Below are 20,129 nucleotides of genomic sequence, written 5' to 3' on the forward strand. Positions count from 1 at the left end.
TGAGCATCAAGGATCTTGGGTTAGACTTGAAGATTTGGCAAGAACACATCAACTTTTGAGGTAAGTTTTAGAGATTTCAGTTTTAAGGGTTTTGATGGTTTGAGCTGTGTTTTGAGCTGAGTTGATGGGAATTTTAGGGAATTTCTGGGCAAGCTTTGATGATGAACAAGCTAAGGAGGTCTAGGGTTGAATCAAGGTCGAAATTTGCATCAATGGTAAGAATTCTAAGCTTTTAACTTTGTTGTTGATTGAATTTCTGGGTTTAGGGTTGTTCATGGTGAGTTTTGAGATTTGGGTTGAATGTGCTTGGGTTTTGAGTTCTTGGGAAGCTTGGGATGAGTGAGAGGTGTTTATAAGCTTGATTTTGGGTTTGGAAAAGGTTTGGACAAGTTTGGGGTTGAATTGGTTGAAGGAAATCGCAAGATGCGATTTTCGGGTTCTGCTGGGCTGCAACTAGCGCTACAGCGCTAGTCAGTGGGCGCTGTAGCGCTAGCCCCTGTTCTGGGGGGAGTGTTCTGCTTGTAGCGCTACAGTGCCCTCTTTAGAGCGCTGTAGTGCTGCACTGTTCACAGAGGTGAATTTTTGGGTTTTTGATGAGGGATTTTGTCCTAGGGTTCGGGGCTCGATTCCGCCACTTTGTTTTGGGGATTTAGGACTTCCCGGGGGCTCGGGATTGGTCCCGAGGCTAGGTATTCGGACTTGGGGTTCGGTGTTGACTTTGACCTATGTTTGTGCCTAGGTGTGCGCTAAGGCTCGAGTGGGATCGTGCTCAAGGAGTCAGGTGATCTAAGCTATTGATTGGAAAGGTAAGAAAACTATAACACCCGTAGGATAGGGCATGGGCCCATAGTGTGATTGCGGGGCACGACCCTATATTGCGTGTTGCATGATGAGATGATTTCCGGGCATGGCCCTATATTGCATGACATGTTAGGATGCAGACTTAGATGAATTATTATTCGTTCGAATGTTGTTGTGTTATACTATATGTGTGATTATAATAAAATGTACGGCAAGGGCCGAGAGCGGCGTAGGCCGGGTGCGGCAGTGGGGCCGGAAGTAACACTTTGCACATGGGATGCTATAGTCAGGGTAGGGCCCGGTGGATACATGTGTTATCCTTACGGTGTGAACCGATACCCCAGGCTTCGGTAAGACTTTTGGGGCGGCATGGCCGTGTTTGCTTAGTCTAATGGTTGACTTGTTTATCTGTGGACTATCTTATATGATTAACTGTATATTTGCATATGTTATGTTCTGCATGAGTTTTCTTGCTGGGCTTCGGCTCACGGGTGCTACGTGTTGCAGGTAAGGGCAAAGACTGAGTCAACCAACCATGAGTACGGAGAGCGTGAAGCGACGCGTACATGTTTGGCCTGGCCGACTGCTTTGGTTGGGGGTTTATTTGAAAATGGCTGTAATAATCTATGATTTTTATAACTGATCAATTGTAAACTTATTTTAAGATGTAAATAGTTTTCAAACCTCATTTTGGGATCCCCAATGTTTAATACTAGAAGTTTTATTGAAACAACGTATTTTTTCTAAGATTACAGCCTTAACTTTTAATTAGTCACACTTTTGTTTCAAAACCTCGGTTAGCGAGTTCTTTGCATACTGTTTTGTCTTAAAAACTCACTTAGTAACGGCTCTAAGGAAGTAGGGCGTTACACTAACAATGTTCAAATTTCAAATAATTTAAATATTAAAAAAAATATAGAATAAAAAGATATTTATATTTTCAAATAAAGATTTAATAAAAATATCAAGAATTTAAATGAAAATATCTTAAATATCTGATATCATAATTATAATATTTTAATATATTAAAAGATTTAAAATTAAGTTGTTAGTCTATTTTTAAATTTGAATTTGAATATTTATAGAAAATATCTAATTATTTAAATCTCAACTAACAAAAATATCTTATTTTAAAAAAAATTTAAATGATAAAACAAAAAAGATATTTTTTTTTAGTTTTGATTATAAATAATTTATTTCCACAAATTAAATATTTGAAAAAAAAAAACTGGATAAACAGTACCCGAAACGGGTATTGTTCACCCTTGGCTAGGCTACTGGTGGCGCGCGCGGGGCTAGGGTGCGCGCACGCGTGCGTGCGCGCTGGTGGGCGGTGTGCGCGCGCATGGGAGCCAGTGCAAATTTTTTTCAAAATTTTTTTTTTGAGCAATTTTTCAAACCAAAACCATTTTCTAATTAATTTTTAACATGTTTTATACAAAATAAAGCATATATAAAAATTAATAGCATAGAAAACACAACAAAATAACCTAAAAATTGCTAAAATTCACATAAAATCAATATGTTCATAAAAACATGAAAAAACCATCAAATTATTCAAACATATCAAATAATCCAATTTTAAACATGTTCATACATGAAAATAAAGATTACCAAAGTCTCTGATACCAGTTGTTGGAAAAAACTTATACAGGATCTTTATTTATTTTCATGTATATCTAATATTAAACAAATTAATACGAGATAGCCTAAAACATGTTTCTAAAATTGAATTCAAAGAGAAACAAAGAATAGAATACTTACAGTATACGCATCGGAATTAAGAGTCCTTCCTTCAGTTTCTCTAACTCTTGTATCCTTTCTGTCGCAGAGTATTATCAAGAAACTAAACCGATCTTCTATTTTCTTCACAATCTTCCAATGTATCCTTAGAACCACCTAGACTAGTGTGGACAATTCTCAACACATGAGATAGATATAGAGAGAAGAATAGAAAATAACAAAGTGGCTTAGAAAAGGACTTGTGTTTAGAGAGAATCTAAAACTATCAGAAAATCTGACTTGAGACTTCTCAAATTTCTTATTTTGACTTCTCTCTAAGCACTCCTTTTATAGACTCAATTAGGCCATTTAATTTAATTAAAAAATCAATAAAATAATAGCCATTTTGAAGCCCTAGGTCGAAATTATCATGGGCTATAGGCCCGTGAAATTTCCCATTTGATTATAAGCCCATTGGACTTAAAATCAAGGCCTGTATTATTTTCTATTGATTTAATTAATTAAATAATTATTTAAATCCTTTATAAAATTAATTTTTTATAATTTGAACCTTGATTTAAATTTATTTATTAATTTAGATACCAATTTATCTTAATTAATAAATCTGCCATAAATTCTCTTTTCTTCTCAAAATTACACAACTCTGTGAAACTATCCAAAAATGACCTGATCAACTTTGATAATTCTAATTGATAATTAAATCAATTAATTGAGACTATCTAGATGATTTTATCCAAGGTACAATGGGGACCATGGGCTTATGAAATCAAGCTCCAATAAGTTATCATAAATCTAACAAATAAATTTACTAACTTATTAATTCCTCGTGACTCCACTATAGACTTGGAATTGCACTCTTGAATTCATAGAACGCTCTTTAACAAATATAGATACGCTGTTAATTATTCATTGTTACAACCATAATTGTCACTCAATCCTCTATAGACGGTCTACAATGAGATAGGACTAAAATACCATTTTACCCCTCATTGTATTTTATCCTTAAAACACTTAGTTCCTTGTAAATGATATTTCAGTAAACTAATTTAATTACTGAAATGAGATCTCTATCATTTATCACCTTGAACCAAACTAAAAGGAAACCATCGTTTCACTTCTTCATCAGAAGCTATAGATGTTCATAATGATTAACACTCCCACTCAATTATACTACCGAGTTCCCGAGATGTAAGTATGGGCTAGTCCGTAGGGTAAGCTGGTAACGAACAAGTCAAAGAACTCAAATAATACAATCAATTAGAATACTAACCACTGAGAATTGAGATTGAATTGACCTATGGTCAACTATATGATATGACTAGAATAGATAATAACGGTATGTTTACTTATGTTATCAATTGTCAATATCGGTCCTGTCCGATGTAACAAATACATCCGATCTTATCTACTTTGCTAATGTTCTGGAAAGAACATAACACTGTAATGTGTAAGTAGATCATATCATAGATTGGCAAGTCAGTGTAAATCCAGTGCACTGACTAATCTTAGGACTAACTTATTTTGAACATATAATCATATTTATATTCCACTGTGATTACGTCACTATAAATAAGATTAGCTATATGCTCAGGATTTAATAGAAGTTTATATTAAACAAATAATCATGAAAATAAAACATGTGAGCAAAGTGATTGACCAAGTCAAAAAATGATTTCTATTCTTTTATTGATAATAAAATGAGATTACAAAGAATTTGAGTTTTAATTAGGGCATAAAACCCCAACAATCTCAACAACTGAAAAATTCAAGAAACTTACTTGTATAGAGGATGGTGTAAAGTTCTGTGACGCTAAGTTGATTTGGCTGGGCAAGAACTTCATGAATCGTCCAAGATCGTCTGAGCTTCTGAAGATATTACGCCCTGTTCTTCAGTGTTCTTGAGGATAAAGGTAAAAAGTGAAAAATGAATTTGAGGGATTATTTATATTAGTCGAGGAGCAGTTACCGAGGTAATCATGAGGGGTAACTTTCCAAGGCATGGGTAAGTGCAATGGCCGTCAAACAACTTTTGGGAAACTGAAAAGACATAATATTAATTAAAATAAAATATTAATAAAACTATATGTTTACCCAAAAATGGCTCCTGATGACGTGACACGATTTTCTTACACGTGACAGTTCTAAGTGAAGGGATTATGTTTGACCATCGACCAGATAATTATTGATTCGTCAAGTCTCTTGATGAGATACGACCAGTCTGGTCGCATACTCTCATTTACTTCCTTTGGGATACACAATCTTGTAATAATTACATTTATAATGTTTCCTTTTATAACCTTGATATGCTAATATTAATTGTAATTAAGGTCCATCAGCCCATGTAACCCTCTTGAGCCTATAAATAAGAAGAGGAGGGCTCAAGGAAGAGACTTTTGACCTGGGAACTTTTGATCTGTGTATTCATAGAGAAAAGCATAGTGTGATTATCCATCAAAATTGTAATTCTTCCAAGGGTTGTGAAACTCAAGAACCCTAGTTCTTTGATCACATTCTTGGGGTTCAATATCAATAAGAACACTAAGTGGACGTAGGTCATTACTATCCAATTGGGACCGAACCACTATAAATCACTTGTGTCATTTTCTTTCCGTTTGATTCTCTTCTTGGTTTCTTTTGTTCTTTGTCATTTATTTGACTCTGTGTCGTTGGCCAAATCAAGGGTCAACACTATATCTTTCACCATTTTTTTTTACCGAGATTAACCATTGGCCTTTATATGCATAAACAAGATACAATACAACTAAAACTAATAAAAAAAGCCAATAAAATTGAAAAAATTAACTAATTTTCTTATTTTCTTCTGCTACAAAAAAACACAGAGATGGAACCCAAATCTAAAATTTTTCCATTCTTTTGTTTCATCAGTATTTATTTTTGCATCCCAGATTAAAAAAAAAAAACAAAGTTTCAATGCTCATTCCCCTTTCTACCTGCATTTCTCCTCTTCAACCGACCATGACTTAGATACCTAGAGCTGGAGACCAAAAGGGAAGCACAATTCAGAATTGCTCGCCTACCATTGTCTCTATCGCCTCTCGCCCATCACCCAATGAGCCTAGGTTTGCCTGTCTCTGTTGCAAGACCGTCTTCAACGCCTGTTGTCGATCTGATGCAACAAATCCACTCAAATCTGTAGAAGAAGAAGAAGGGAATGAATTGATTTTAAAATTTTAGACATGCAAATTTGAATGAAGAATCCCTTCTAAGGTCTTTGGTTAGGGAATACCCTAGATTGTGATTCTACACTTGTTTTGGTAGACATGCCTTCCTTTTTGTAGTTGTTGCATGTTTCATGAAGCTCCATTTAAAAAAAAAGAAGAAAAAGCAAAAGTAAAAGAAAAATGAGAGAATTGATTTTGTTAATTTTGTTTTTAAGTAATTCAAGTAAAAATATTAATGTCTTAAATGATTTTGTTTAAGGTTTTTAATCAAATAAAATTTTGTTATTTTATTTTAATGTTTAAAATTGATTTTTAATATATATATATATCTATTTTAAAATCAATTTAAATTATATTTTTAACAAAATTATTTTTTTAATTTTTATTTTAAAATCAATTTATATTAAGTTTTTATTTTATTTTTAATTAGTTTAATTTATAAATTTTTATATACGAAAATCTATTTTTGTAATTATTTATTTATACATGTAACACTGATGTGACATTTGCACTGATATGGCAATGCCACATTAGATGTCAAAGTGACACATATGCATTCTATTAGCTACATAGGAAGAAAACAAATGGAAGTCCCACAACTCAGTAACAGGAACAGTTCGAGGGAAACTTTTAACAAAACAAAAAGTTTAGGGGGAAATTTCATTATGAGTAACATGTAGAAATGTTACAACCCATGAAAGTATTAAAGTAAGATCAATATGGAAGAGGGGTAATGTAACGACCAAAAATTACTAATAAGGGTTAAGGGCCTTGATTAGTGTGCCGGGAGGGCATAATTGGAGGTTAAGAGAATTAATGGTAAGAAAGCGTGAATATGGGTATTGAATAAGTATGCGGGCCCTATTTGGCTGGTAAGGCATAATGGTAATCTTGGCCCATTAGGGCATAAATTTGAATGTGTGTGATAATTGTTGAGACCACATTATTATGTGGATAGATTGATAAATATATATATATATGCGTGTACAGGTGTGTGCGTTTGTATCTATCGGCACGAGGCGATCCTAGGGAGCAGGTAGCGTGAAAAGTCACAACGGGGCTTAATAGCTGGATTTGGATAAGTCAGGGATATTATAGGGATATTATAGGTATCGGGTAGTTAATTAGACTATCGGGTTATGAAAATAAATATATGGAGATATATTTGAGGTCAGGATGTCTAGGTGGGAATAATGGGAGATTTTACCATTTTGGTCTCGGGGACAGTTCCGGCACCCCGAGCCTTGGGCTTGACCTAAATGATAAGGTTAGACTTACTAAAAATAGAAAACACTAGAACCACAAATAAACCGACCTTTTCTTTCTCAGTTCTCTTCTCTCTCTCAAGGGAAACACAAGGGAAATAAACAGAGAAAATCAAGTGGAATTTTGAGGGGATTGAGCTAAGGATTTTTGGGAATTGAAGAGGGGATTTTGAGGTTTAACTCAAGGGTTATCCAAGGAACTGAATCAGCACTAAGGTAAGTAGTGAATTCCTTTCTTTTGGTTAGAAAATTCTGAGTTCTAGCTGGGTGTTGAGATAATTGTAACTTTGATATTTAAGGTTGAATTTGAGCTGAAAGCTTGGGAACTAGCTGGGGTTTGGCTTAGAGAAGGTGCTCAATGGAAGAGGTAAACTCTAATTCATGATTTAAAAGTTTAAATTTAGGTTTTGACTGGTTGGTTTTGGGTGTTTGTGTTCTTGGGTTTCAGAAATTGAAGGTGGGACATCTATGAGTTTTAGGCTTAGTTTTCTGTTGAATTAAGATGTTAAAGTTGTCTTAAAAGTGTCGGGAATGATTGATATGAAAATAGGGAGCTTTGGGATGGTTTTGGGTAAGGTTTGGAGGTTGGAAATGGTGGAAATTCTGGGTACAAAGGGAAGGGCCGCGGCTCTGTTCTAGAGCACTGTGGCCCTAGCTTGCAAAGGAGCCAAGAAGGCTCGGCCAAAGGCAAGCGCCGCGGCACCCAAAGCAAGGGCCACGACGCGTGTCCCCTTCAGGTGTGGTGTTGGCTCTGTTTTGGAGAAGGGCCGCGGCTAAGCTTCAAGGGCCGCAGCCCTTGGTTGCACACATGAGTTTTTGAGGGTTTTAAGCACGGGAAGGTAGTCTAGTGTGCTCGGGATTGGTTTCACCACCGTGCTTGGTGGAATTCGGTTTCCCGGGAGTTAGTTTTATAACCAGAAACCTATATCTGAGTATTAATGGAATTCATTATCTTGGTTGTGACTAGGTGATAAGCTAGGGCTCAGGAATGGATCGTGCTCGGGGTCGTCCTCTCTAATTAAAGCATTTGGAATCAAGGTAAGAAAACTGCACTTGTGTATGTGGATAGGACGGGACTAAGTGTGTAACGACCCAAATTCACTAATAAGGCTTAAGGGCCTTGATTAGTGTGCCGGGAGGGCATGATGGGAATTATGTGTGATTATTATGATTAAGATGCATGATTATGATTTTAAGCATGTTATATGAATGTGTGAATTATGTTATGTGATAACTATGATGTGTGAATCGTATCACGTGGGTGCTGTAATACCAATGTGATGCACGTGCCGAGACGGTCCTAGAAGGCTAGATATTGGTAATTGGTAATTTGGTAACCTGCGTAACTATTAGTAACCTTAGAGAGTAACAAGTTTTATGGGGAGAGTGGTAGAATTGCAAAGCTGGTGAAAAGACAAGTGTACCCTTGAGGTTTAGTTAGAAAAGGATATTTGGGGAAGGTTAAGAAGGTCTTTTGGCAGTGATATAGAAGTCTTTGGCTGAGGGAAAAGGATATGTACGATTTATTTATGCTAAGTATAACTGAAGTTAAGTCTTGGAAGGCTAGAAAGGGCAAGAAGGAAAGGGAGAATCAAGAACCTAAGAAGCAAAGTGGGAGAGGAACTAAACTGAGTTCTTTGAGGCTAGTGAAGGGCTTAAGGGTGTGGAATCAAGCATATATCAAGGTTTATACTGAGGTAAGGGATTGGTCTCTGTTTTGTTAAGTTCTGAATTTGGTTTCTTTTGAAAGAATTGAGAGATAGCCATGGTTTTTCTTGTATGGAAATCAGCTGGTTTGTTAAGGTGGAATTTAGCTCAAGCTTGGATTGGAGGAAGCTCAAGTCGAATTTCTAATTGAGGTAAGGGTATTAAGTATGTTTGCAATTTCATAGCTGTTATGGTTTAAGGATTTAGGGGTCTGGTTTGTACTTTTCTCAAGTTTCAGTTTAAGTGTTAGAGATTGAATTTAGGTGTGAATTCTATGGGTGATTGTGTAGTTAAGCTGGGTTATAGTGTTTATAAGTTGTTGGCTGGTCTATGTGGGGTTTCAAATAAGTTTTGGGGCTTGGGTATGAAGTTGGGGTGATTTGGAGTGAGTTAGGCTCGGGAAAAACGCGAAGGAAAACCCAGAATTCTGGGTCTGCAATGGTGTGCCGCGGCACAGCTTTTGCGTGCCGCGGCGTGGGGGTCTCTGATGTTGGGTGCCGCGGCACAAGGAAAGTGGTGCCGCGGCACAAGGCTAATTTCAGGATGTTAGTTTTGACAATTTTAGGCCTTCGCTCCGGGGGTTCGGGGGATGTCTCCGGGGTGTTGTTCTAAGGTTTTGGGGGTTCCGAGAGTGTGGGCTAGGTTCCGGGAAGGTAGTCTTGGATTGGTTAATGACAAAGAATATTATATTTGTGTTGTGATTAGGACTTTGGAGAGGCTCGGGGTAGAGGACCGTGCTTGCGGCTACGTGGCATCGAAAACCAGTGAATTGAAAGGTAAGAACACTGCACCCGAATGTATGATTGTGAATGGGACTAAGCGCTCCCGAGAGGTGTATTGTGTCATCGTTGGTATTATTCCAAGGGACACGTATAAGCGGTCTAAGGGTACCGTTCATGAATTTAGCGCATGGGGCGCGAATTGGCCACTGGGAGCCAGAAACAATAGGATAACAGAGGGAGCAGCCTGTGAGCGCTAGCCCTGGTTATCGTCTGTGCATTGTGTATTATGAGTTTATGAGATGCTTAGTATATGAAATACTTGGCTATTGTTATGCTTGAGTTTATGAGATGCTATGTGTGTAATTGACTTGACAGCTAAATGTGCATGCTCTATTATTGTTGTGTTTTCATGCTGGGCCTTGGCTCACGGGTGCTACGTGGTGCAGGTAAGGGCAAGGGCAAGCTGGACCAGGCCTGAGGTGGAGAGCTCCGAGGTGAAATGTACATAGCCAGCCGTTCGATCACCTTGGTCGAGGAGTGTGACAGGACAGAGATTACCTAACTGCTCATTTTGCCTTAGTATGGCTGCTAATGTACTTAAACTTTGTAACTTTTGTAAATGGCTTTTAAACTGTCATTTTTGGGATCCCATGTACATAAACAATGTTTGGTAATGAGAACATAACTTTTGAGGCCAAAACGCTTTTAACCCTAGTACCTTTACTATTTCAGCACACGTTTTTACTTTTACGACTTGATTAGCAAGTCCGAAACTTTATAAACACACAGTGTAGCGGTCTTGGCTATCCAGGGCGTTACAAAGTGTTCCCTATATTTGAATGTATTGTTATGTGATTGTGATACACCATGTGAATATGTTGGGACTAAGCATTCCCTATAATGGTATGAATGTCATCAGGTGGTATTATGCCACGGGGACATGTGGTAACGGCCTAAGGGTGCTGAAATCCACACTTGCGCATAGGGCGCGGCGCGGCTCGGACACTGGTGTCCGAGGATAGCTTATTATGAACTGAGCTCGGTTTAAGCGGGCCGGAGTCAGTGGGTTAAACAGAGGGTGCGGCCTAAGTCGTCGGCCCTGGATATTATGTGGTATGAGTGTATTATGTGATTGATTGTGTCTTGAATCTGAATGTATGTGTTGAATATCTGTTGTAGAATATTGTCTATGACTTAATGAGTATCTGGAGCTGGATTATTGGTTATTGACCAGTGTGTTGTCTTGAATGGACTTAATGGCTTGAAAGAACTGAGTAATGCTTTGTGGTTAATGGATTATACTCTGTGAACTGTTCAGTTGTTAATACTGTTATGATATGATATTATATTTTCTTGCTGGGCTTCGGCTCATGGGTGCTACATGGTGCAGGTAAGGCAATTTGGCAATGGGTTGGAGAGCTCTGGGGGTGAGGTGTACATTGTTAGCTGCTCAGCCACCACGATTGAGGATTTGTACAGGATCGGGAACCTAAAACGTATATTTTGCCATTAGAGTGGCTTGGTCAATTATTTGTAATTAAGAACTTTGTATTTACGTTATTTAAACCCTGATTTGGGATCTCATATAATAAACCTCTGTTTTCAATAAAGTTTAACCGTTTATAATCATATTCTGTTTAACCTAATCCTTTGTGTCATTAGATACACAGTTCAAACTAAATGACTTGATTAACAAGTCTTGCACTATTTCAAACACACAGTGTAACGGTCTTGGTTATCCAGGGCCTTACAGGTAAGGATTCAAGGTAACAAGATTTGTTAGTGATAAGAATAGATTGATTTACGAAATAACGTGGTTTATTTATGCAAAAAGAAAATCGTGATGAATTGATCTTAGAATTGGAAACAAATGAAAAATGATTTAAGCTTTATGAACTATGGATTTGGATAGGATCTGCGAAAGATTTAAGACTTTCTTCAGGAATTTCAGAGCCTTATATCTACAAAGATAAAATGTGGCTTGGAACCTTATTATTGGATGAAAAGATAAGTGAAGGATAGACTCGCGTTCTAAGGAACACGATACAAATTTCAATTTCAGATTGTACCGGATTATAACGTATGTGTCAACAAGTTTTATACTACTTTTGTAGTTAACAAGTGATAGATTTCAGTCAACACCTTAAGCGATGGGGTAAAGAAGGATGGTACCAACTTGTTCGATAGGACACATCAAAAGCAAGGAATTCAGAAGGTTCAAAAGTGAAGGACTACTTCTGAGAGTTAAAAGAAAAGCCAAACACGTGGATAAAGTACTTGAGAGAGTACTGTGGAATTGCTAGATTGAAAGATTGGGAACATGCAGTAAATACTTTTATAAGCGCCTCCAAAGAAAGATATATAAGGACAAGCTGAAAGGTAGAATAAGATGGGCATTATGAGCCTTAAGTCTTACTGAAAGGAATCTGTTATTATTTGACATTAGGGGGGCACTTAAGAGGGAATATATGGAAATATGTATCAGATAAGTTGAGTGGTTGCATGATCTAATTGTTCAGGGGATTGGATTTAGCAGAATACCTTGCAAGTTAATAAAGATACTAGACAAAGAGGCAAGTATGAAGTAGAACAAGTAGGGATGATGTAATGACCCACTAATCTAGACTTTTGGACCATTAACGAAACTATACATACAAATTCTTACTAAAACTTACATTTGCAAAAATACCATAATTTTATTAGGTAACTTGTAAAAATAAGAGTTACTTACATAAATACCAAAAAGGATATGGGATCCCATTGTCTTTAAAAACAAAACATGATTTAAAATAAAAAGACATTACATAAATAGTGCGGAAAATACATGTAAAAAGACATAAAACAAAACTACATCCTCGAATCGAATAACGCTCGGCTCCTTGACTCCATTCACCATCGATACACATCCTCTAAGCGTCCACGAATCTTACCGCCTCTTAAAGCTATTTTCCTGCACATAAAACAAAAAGGAATGAGCCTAATGCCCAGCAAGGAAAATCTAACACATAGTCATAAACATAATTTCATAAGAAACATAAAGACTTAACATAATACTTATAACATACACTTATTATAATGGCCATTATTACTTGGGGTCCCATAGACTAAACAAGCATATGCCCATGGGATTAGTGGGGTCCTACTAGCTAAGTAGGTTATATGCCCATAACCCATTTGGGGTCTTGTTAGTCATATGGGTCATATGCCCAAGCCTACAAACATACATGCATACATATCATAACACATTTAACAACATAAAACATAAGATAACATAAGCATATAACATATTGATTCTAGCCTATTTTCCTTACCAAAGTTACCGGGATATGTGGACTGAGTTGGGACTTTTTGGAACACTCCTAATAACCATTAGAAAGAGTGAGTCTAAAGAAGAAAAGAGATGAAATGAAAGGGATGGAAAGACTAAACCATTTGAAAAACATGCTTACCGAAACTTATGTGCTCAAGAACTTAGTTTTCCTAACCAAAATAAGAATGAGGTTAGGGAACTGAATAGAAGGCTATGAGAAAGAAAATAACATAAAACAATGAGCTAGAGTTTTGGTTTACCTCAAAGACTTGAAAGACCAATCTATACCACAACCGAAATACTATAGAACCTCACTTCCCAAAGTGTTTGATAAGCTTATGATGTTTAAGCTTATGATTTTCCCAAACCAGGTGTTTACACTCTCACACTCACTTAATACTAGCAGCTTCTGAACTTAGAGCAAAAGGTGAATAATGGCTGGGTACTAGGTCCTATTTATAGAGTTTGGGAATAAAAGTATCTTGATTTTACTTGAATAAAAATAATGGCTTTTTAGGTGAAAATAATTTGAATAATCATTCAGCAGAGGCTGAAGACTCGTTCAAAAGATGCTGGACTTATGAAGGAGTTTGAATGGCTGAAAGGAAAAGAATTCAAAAATGTTTGAAAACATGCTGGAGGAGGCGATATATCGCCCCCTGTAGGCGATATATCGCCTGGGCCAGTATGCCCGAGGCGACCGTGCATCGTCTCGTGTTTTCCGTATCTACGTGCTGCGATATATCGCCCCCTATAGCTGCGATATATCGGCACACGCTGATTAATTAAACACGAAATTACACATTTTTAGCTAAGTTTGAATGGAGTAAACAGCCTTGACTAAGCCTTCAACGTATTCAAAGCTGCTGACTGACCCTATAACATTCAAACTTTACTCCTTATTAAATTAAATCCTCAAAATAATAAATCTTTAATCACCCATTCATAACATGTGCTTAAAATCCTATTGGTTGATATCTAAACCTTATAGTATAACAAATATTATCCTTAATATCAGCTATATAATCAAACCTTAGGTTAAAATTAATATTCTTAAACTATAGGTTAAACTTAGAAAGTCTATAAGTACTACTATGAGTGTCCAAATAATTCCCGGTCTGAACCAAAAATCCACAGTAACAAAGATAATACTATACATACTATAATACTAAATAATTAGCTCAGTAAAGTTCTTGGACTCTACAGATGAGTTACTACTAGAACAACCAGAAAAGTGACAGGAATATCAAGTGGCAAATAAATTGGAAATTAAGGAAATAATAAGTAATATAGTGAACAGAACCAACCAGATTGTGGGTAATGTAAACTTGACAATGTATATGGGTATATGTTGGTTATAATTGGATGTGACTACAATACTTAGCCAAGTTATATCGTAATGATCCTGAGTAGCAGAGATCAGTTATGATGAAAATATTATACGAAAATTTTGAGGTGACAAGGAAAAGTTGAATTGTTAGATACTCTCGAGAATGAAAGCATCTTGAGTTGTTATGGCAAAGGAATTTCGAGGACAAAATAATTTTTAAGGGGGAGATGGTTGTAATATCCACATTTGCATCTTATAGGTATTTTAGTAATTTGGCCTGTGAGGAAAATTTGATAATTTATGTTGATTCATATGATTTTTTTAATTTATTATTTTCATGATAATATGTGATTCATTTCATGATTATAACATATATATGTATGGCAGTGACAACACGATTCCTTCAAATATCAAGGGCTTATGTGCCAAAGATATTAGAGATTATGGGTTAAAGTATTATTATGAACAGTTGACGGTGTGAACTTATGACGAATTATGGTCGAAAAATTCAGAGACTTTACAAGGAACTTATGAACTTAAAAGTACTTGTAGAAACTTAGTGAAAAATTTCAAAAGAACAATGGAAGAAAACTTGTATATTTCTCTTAGAATAGTCTGGTGTTACAAGAATTTTCCAACCCCCTCTAAAGATTAGATGAGGCCTTATTTATAGGGGAGCTCTAATGGTTCTTAGTACAAGAAGAGTCTCAAGGAGACAAATAAATAGTGATACTACGGGGCACTTTAGAGGATCATGGCGCATGTGGTAGCGGTGTTGGGCTTCAGGCTTATTGTGCCTAATTATGGCTGGAGGGGTGGGAAGATGTAGTCCTACTCCTAGTACTTTGTACAACCATTAATCCTCTGACGGTTGTGTCTGGATCGTACTCCGTACTACTCAGACCTTTTTCATACCTCTACTTTGTCTATATCTTGATGAGCCCTTGAGAGCTTGAGTGTAGGGCACTCATATCTTGAATATGAGGAGAGACTATGCATTCAGGCTGTATGGACCTATTGGGCTTATTTACTCTCAAAATCAATGGTGGTCCTAAGCCCGTACTCCAAGGTTGTTGAGGTCCATTGAATAATCTTCCTAGCCTCTAGGAAGCTTCACATGCATTCCATGGTCTTGAGTAGGGTCAAATTGATGCTTGGGCTTTAGGGGGGCCTTGAGCTCGCCCCTTCCAGCTGAGGTCGCCCCCTGAGCTTGCCCCTGGGGGTCCTTGTGGGCGGGACTTAGTCTAGAGCCTTCTCCTGTCTTCTTTAAGCACCTCTTAGACGCCCGTTTATTACATGGATTCTCTTGCCATTTTTCATGGCTCACACTTTCCCCCTAATCTATAAGGAGGTGTCCCTCATCTTCTTGTAGATTGTTGGTGATGCTTTATCCTAGAAAAATGGTACCTGGTGGAGGCAGTGTCTCGCGCTCCTTGGTGTAGGACTTGAGTTTGAGCTAAGCAGAAAATAGATAGTGTCTTTGGCTCCCTTTTTCTTCTTTAGTTTGAAATCCCACACTTGGTATAATATTAGCCAATGAGAATTCTTTGTTGGGGGGGGGGGGGGGGGGGGGTGGGGGGGATCCCTATGCACTTTTTCAAGAAGGGTACAAATTTTCTCTATCTTTTTGCACCGTTGGATTGTATTTTGATCCAAGTGTTGGAATGATTGGCTTTCCCTATATATACCTCCTCTCTTTTCACATTTTACCCACACCTCATTTTCACTCTTACTTGGCTTAGTGGTTGGTAGCCATTCCATTCTTTCAAGAGGTTGGAGGTGTTGTGAATACTTATACATGATCTTATTTATTTTCATATAAATCATATATTAAACAAATTAATATAAGAAAACCTAGAACATGTTTCTATAATTGAATTTAAACATAGATAATGATAAGAACACTTAAATTATATGCAGCAGAATGAAAAGCCATTCCTTCAGTTTCACTAACCCTTGTATCCTTTCTGTCACAGGGTATCACCAAGAAACTGAACTGATCTTCAAATCTCTTCATAATCTTCCACAATATCGTTAGAATCACCTAGACTAGAGTGAACAATTCTCAACACATGAGATAGATACAAAGAGAAGAAGAGAAGAGAATATTGAGGCTTAGAAAATGACTTTTGTTGCAGAGAGAATCTAAAACCCTAAAGTATCAAAACTAGATTTTCTAATCATCTCTCTTCAACTCTCACTTAGCATTCCTTTTATAGGCTCAATTATGTCACTTATTTAATTAAAAAATCAATAAAATAATAGGTAATATCAGCCATTAGGTCAAAATTATCATGGGCTTTAGGCCCGTGAAATTTTCCATTTAATTATAAGCCCGTTGGACTTAAAATGAAGAACCGTATTATTTTCTATTGATTAATTAATTATTTAAATCCTTTCAAATTAATTATTTATAATTTGAACCTTGATTTAAACTTATTTATTAATTTAGAAACTAATTTATCTTAATTAATAAATCAGCCCTAAAATCTATTTTATTCTCTAAATTGCATAACTCTGTGAAACTATCCAAAATTAACTTGGTCAACTTTGATAATTCTAATTGATAATTAAATCAATTAATTGAGACTATCTAGATAATTTTATCTAAGGTATAGTGGGGACCATGGGCCTATGAAATCAAGCTCCAATAAGTTATCATAAATTTAACAAATAAATTTACTAACTTATTAATTCCTCGTGACTCCATCAAAGACTCAGAATTGAACTCTTGAATTCAAAGAACACTCTATAAGAAATATAGATACGTTATTAATTATCCATTGTTACAACCATAATTATCACTCAATCCTCTATAGACGGTCTACAATGAGATGATACTAAAAAATATCGTTTTACCCCTCATTGTATTTTATTCTTAAAACACTTAGTTCCTTGTAAATGATATTTCAGTAAACTAATATTAATTACTGAAATGAGATCTCTATCATTTAGCAACTCAAACCAAACTAAAAGGAAACCATCGTTTTACTTCTTCATTAGAAGCTATAGATGTTCATATCTATGATTAACACTCCCAATCAATTATACTATCGAGTTCCCAAGATGTAATTATGGACTAGTCCGTAGGATAAGCTGTTAACGAACAAGTCAAAGAACTCAAATAATACAACCAGTTAGAATACTAACCACTCATAATTGAGATTGAATTGACCTATGGTCAACTATATGATATGACTAGATAGATAATAACAATATGTATACTTATCCTATCTACTATCAATATCGGTCCAGTCTGATGTAAAAAATACATCCGATCTTATCTACTTTGCTAATGTCATGGAAAGAACATAACACTACAATGTGTAAGTAGATTATATCGTAGATTGACAAGTCAGTGTAAATCTTGTGCACTTACTAATCTTAAGACTAACTTATTTTTAAACATATAATCATATTTATATTCCATTGTGAATACATCACTATAAATATGATTAGGTATGTGCTCGGTGTTGACCTGTGAAATTGTCCAACGGTCGTATGTGCAGTATACGACACCTTATGAATGAAATAAATAAAATAAATAACAGAGTACGATATCTTAAATAAACACATAGGAATTTTATAGTGGTTCAGCCCTGTTCTGATGAGCAATAATAACATAATCCACTTAGCTTTTAGTATTGAATCACTCGACAATTACACTGTTGAACCAAAGTATTCACTCGCTCTCACTTGCCCAAAATTTCTCCCCAAATGTTCTTTAGATCTCAAAAATTCTAGAAAAAGTGATCCAGCCAAGAGTCCAAAAAGTCTCCGTAAATGAAGCCCTGGGTCCTTTATTTATAGTACCCAAGGGCTGTTACATGACCAGTAGTACTGGGATCGTGGTTTGGTACACGATTATCATGTAATGGTGAGACGTTTCCACCTTCCCATGATCACGAGATTGTGGGTCTTCTCGTTGTTTCTTTAGATCGTGCTAGATAATGCGCGATTGAAACTTCTGGAAAAATGTTAAGTCTCTATTGGTATATGAGACTTAGGTGTTGTGCTCGACGATCAAAGCTTGGGTGCTGGACCTGTTGATCTTTGGGGTGCTAGGCCTATTGATCTCAGTTTGAACGAGGGTGATTATTTCTCAGTGAAGTGTACTTGGGGGTTTAGGCCGACCACCCCATGAAAAATAGGGTGGGCCGACCACCCAGGTGGCTCTTGGGCCTTCCTAGGCTGACCACCCTAGGGGTTGAGGTCAGGCCAACCACCCCTAGGGGTCCTTGGGCATACTAAGGCCGACCACCCTAGGGGTTGGGGTCAGGCCGACCAGCCCTAGGGGTCCTTGTGCATGCTGGGGCCGACCACCCCCAGGGTAGGGGGTCAGGCCGACTACTCCTAGGCCCTTGGGCCTGCTTAGGCCGACCACCCCTAGGGGTTTTAGGCTTGGTCGACTTCCCTAGGTCCTAGAGCTATCTTTTTTTCCCGTCGGTCTTTTCTCAATACTTTGTCGGTATTCCTTGATTTGTGATGTCCCGTGTCACATTCTCATTCGCCATGGCACCCTCGTATTTTTGAGGGATAACATTTCCCCCCCCCCCCCCCCAAGTTTATTGATCCAGGCCCGAGAAACATACTATAGTAGTACTTAGATAGTCAAGTCCCTCGGAACATTACATAGTACTTTTTTTTACTATCGATACTTTGCTCGGTACGATTTTTTCAGGGACAATTATTAATTCCTAAAAATAATTAGGTTTTTCAAGGAAAATTAATTTCCTAAAAATCTAATATATTTTTTTGAGGAAATTTGAGATCCTAAAAATATAACATATTTTTCAAGGAGTTTTAAAGTCCTAAAAATATAATATATTTTTCAAGGATATTAATTCCTAAAAATAAAAATATTTTTCAAGGAATTTTAATTCCTAAAAATATAAGATAGTTTTTCAAGGAATTTGATTTCCTAAAAATATAAATATTTTTCAAGGAATTTTATATTCCTAAAAATATAGATATTTTTCAAGGAATTTAAATTTTAACCATATTAGATATTTTTCAAGGAAGTTTGAATTCCTAAAAATATCTTGTATGCCTGAGAGGTTATAAGTAGATCCCCTCTTCTCATTTTGCTCTATGCGCCACTTCCAAGTAAAATCCAAGCCTAATTTTTCCAGTTCCTTCTCAAACTCAGATCTTTGGTAATACTTTCTTATAATCATCACATCATTTAATTTATATGTGCTTAGATTCATAAGAAACACTTTGCATTTTAGAGGGATTTTTGTCTGAATCTTCTTATATTGTTGTATCTTGATCCAAAATAATTGACTTACTCGAATTAAGATTTCTCTGTAAAATTCCTTAGCCTGGGCGATTTCCAGGGTTATAAACCCTAGACTGGATGATTTCCAGGGATGCAGGACCCTAGGCTGACCACTCACTAGCTCTGGCAGTTTTTGGGACTCCAAACCCTAGTGCCTGCGATTTCCAAGGATAGGATCAAGTTTGGGCCGAGCACCTCCATGGCACCCAATCATGGGTCAAGTACCTCTTGGCTTCTCCTTGTGCGATTTCCAGGCCTAGGAATAGGTTTGGGTCGAGCACCTCCATGGCACCCAATCATGGGCCGAGTACTCCCTTTCCTTCCCTTAGGCAATTTCTAGGCCTAGAATTAGGGCTAGGCCGACCACCTAAGGGGTTCAAGGGCCGAGTACCTCTTCCCTTAGGAAAATTTTAGGGACTCAGGGTGGTCGGCCCAAGCATAAGTCGACCACCTGGGATCCTAAAAAATAATTTTTTTCACCTCAGCTGATTTCCTTGGGGGTCTTCCTTGTATTGTAAAAAATATTTTTCTGGAGACTTGAACGGTCCTCTAGAATTTTTCTGAAGCTTACTTCCTTGGGGTGGTCGACCTATGCTCAGGCTCACTGGACCGACCCCCTATATAGAATCTTGCTCCTAATTTCTTCATTTTTTACTCTTTAGTTCATGAACATGCCCCTAGATGTTGGCATCATTATGCTCATTTACTAACTTTAATCTTTATTTTTCTTCTGTTGCAGATGTCTAGCTCCTCTTCATCAGACAAGTCAGTAAGTGAGCGTACTCCCC

The sequence above is a fragment of the Humulus lupulus genome, chromosome 3 (assembly GCF_963169125.1).
Source record: "Humulus lupulus chromosome 3, drHumLupu1.1, whole genome shotgun sequence".
In the NCBI taxonomy this organism is placed as follows: domain Eukaryota; kingdom Viridiplantae; phylum Streptophyta; class Magnoliopsida; order Rosales; family Cannabaceae; genus Humulus; species Humulus lupulus.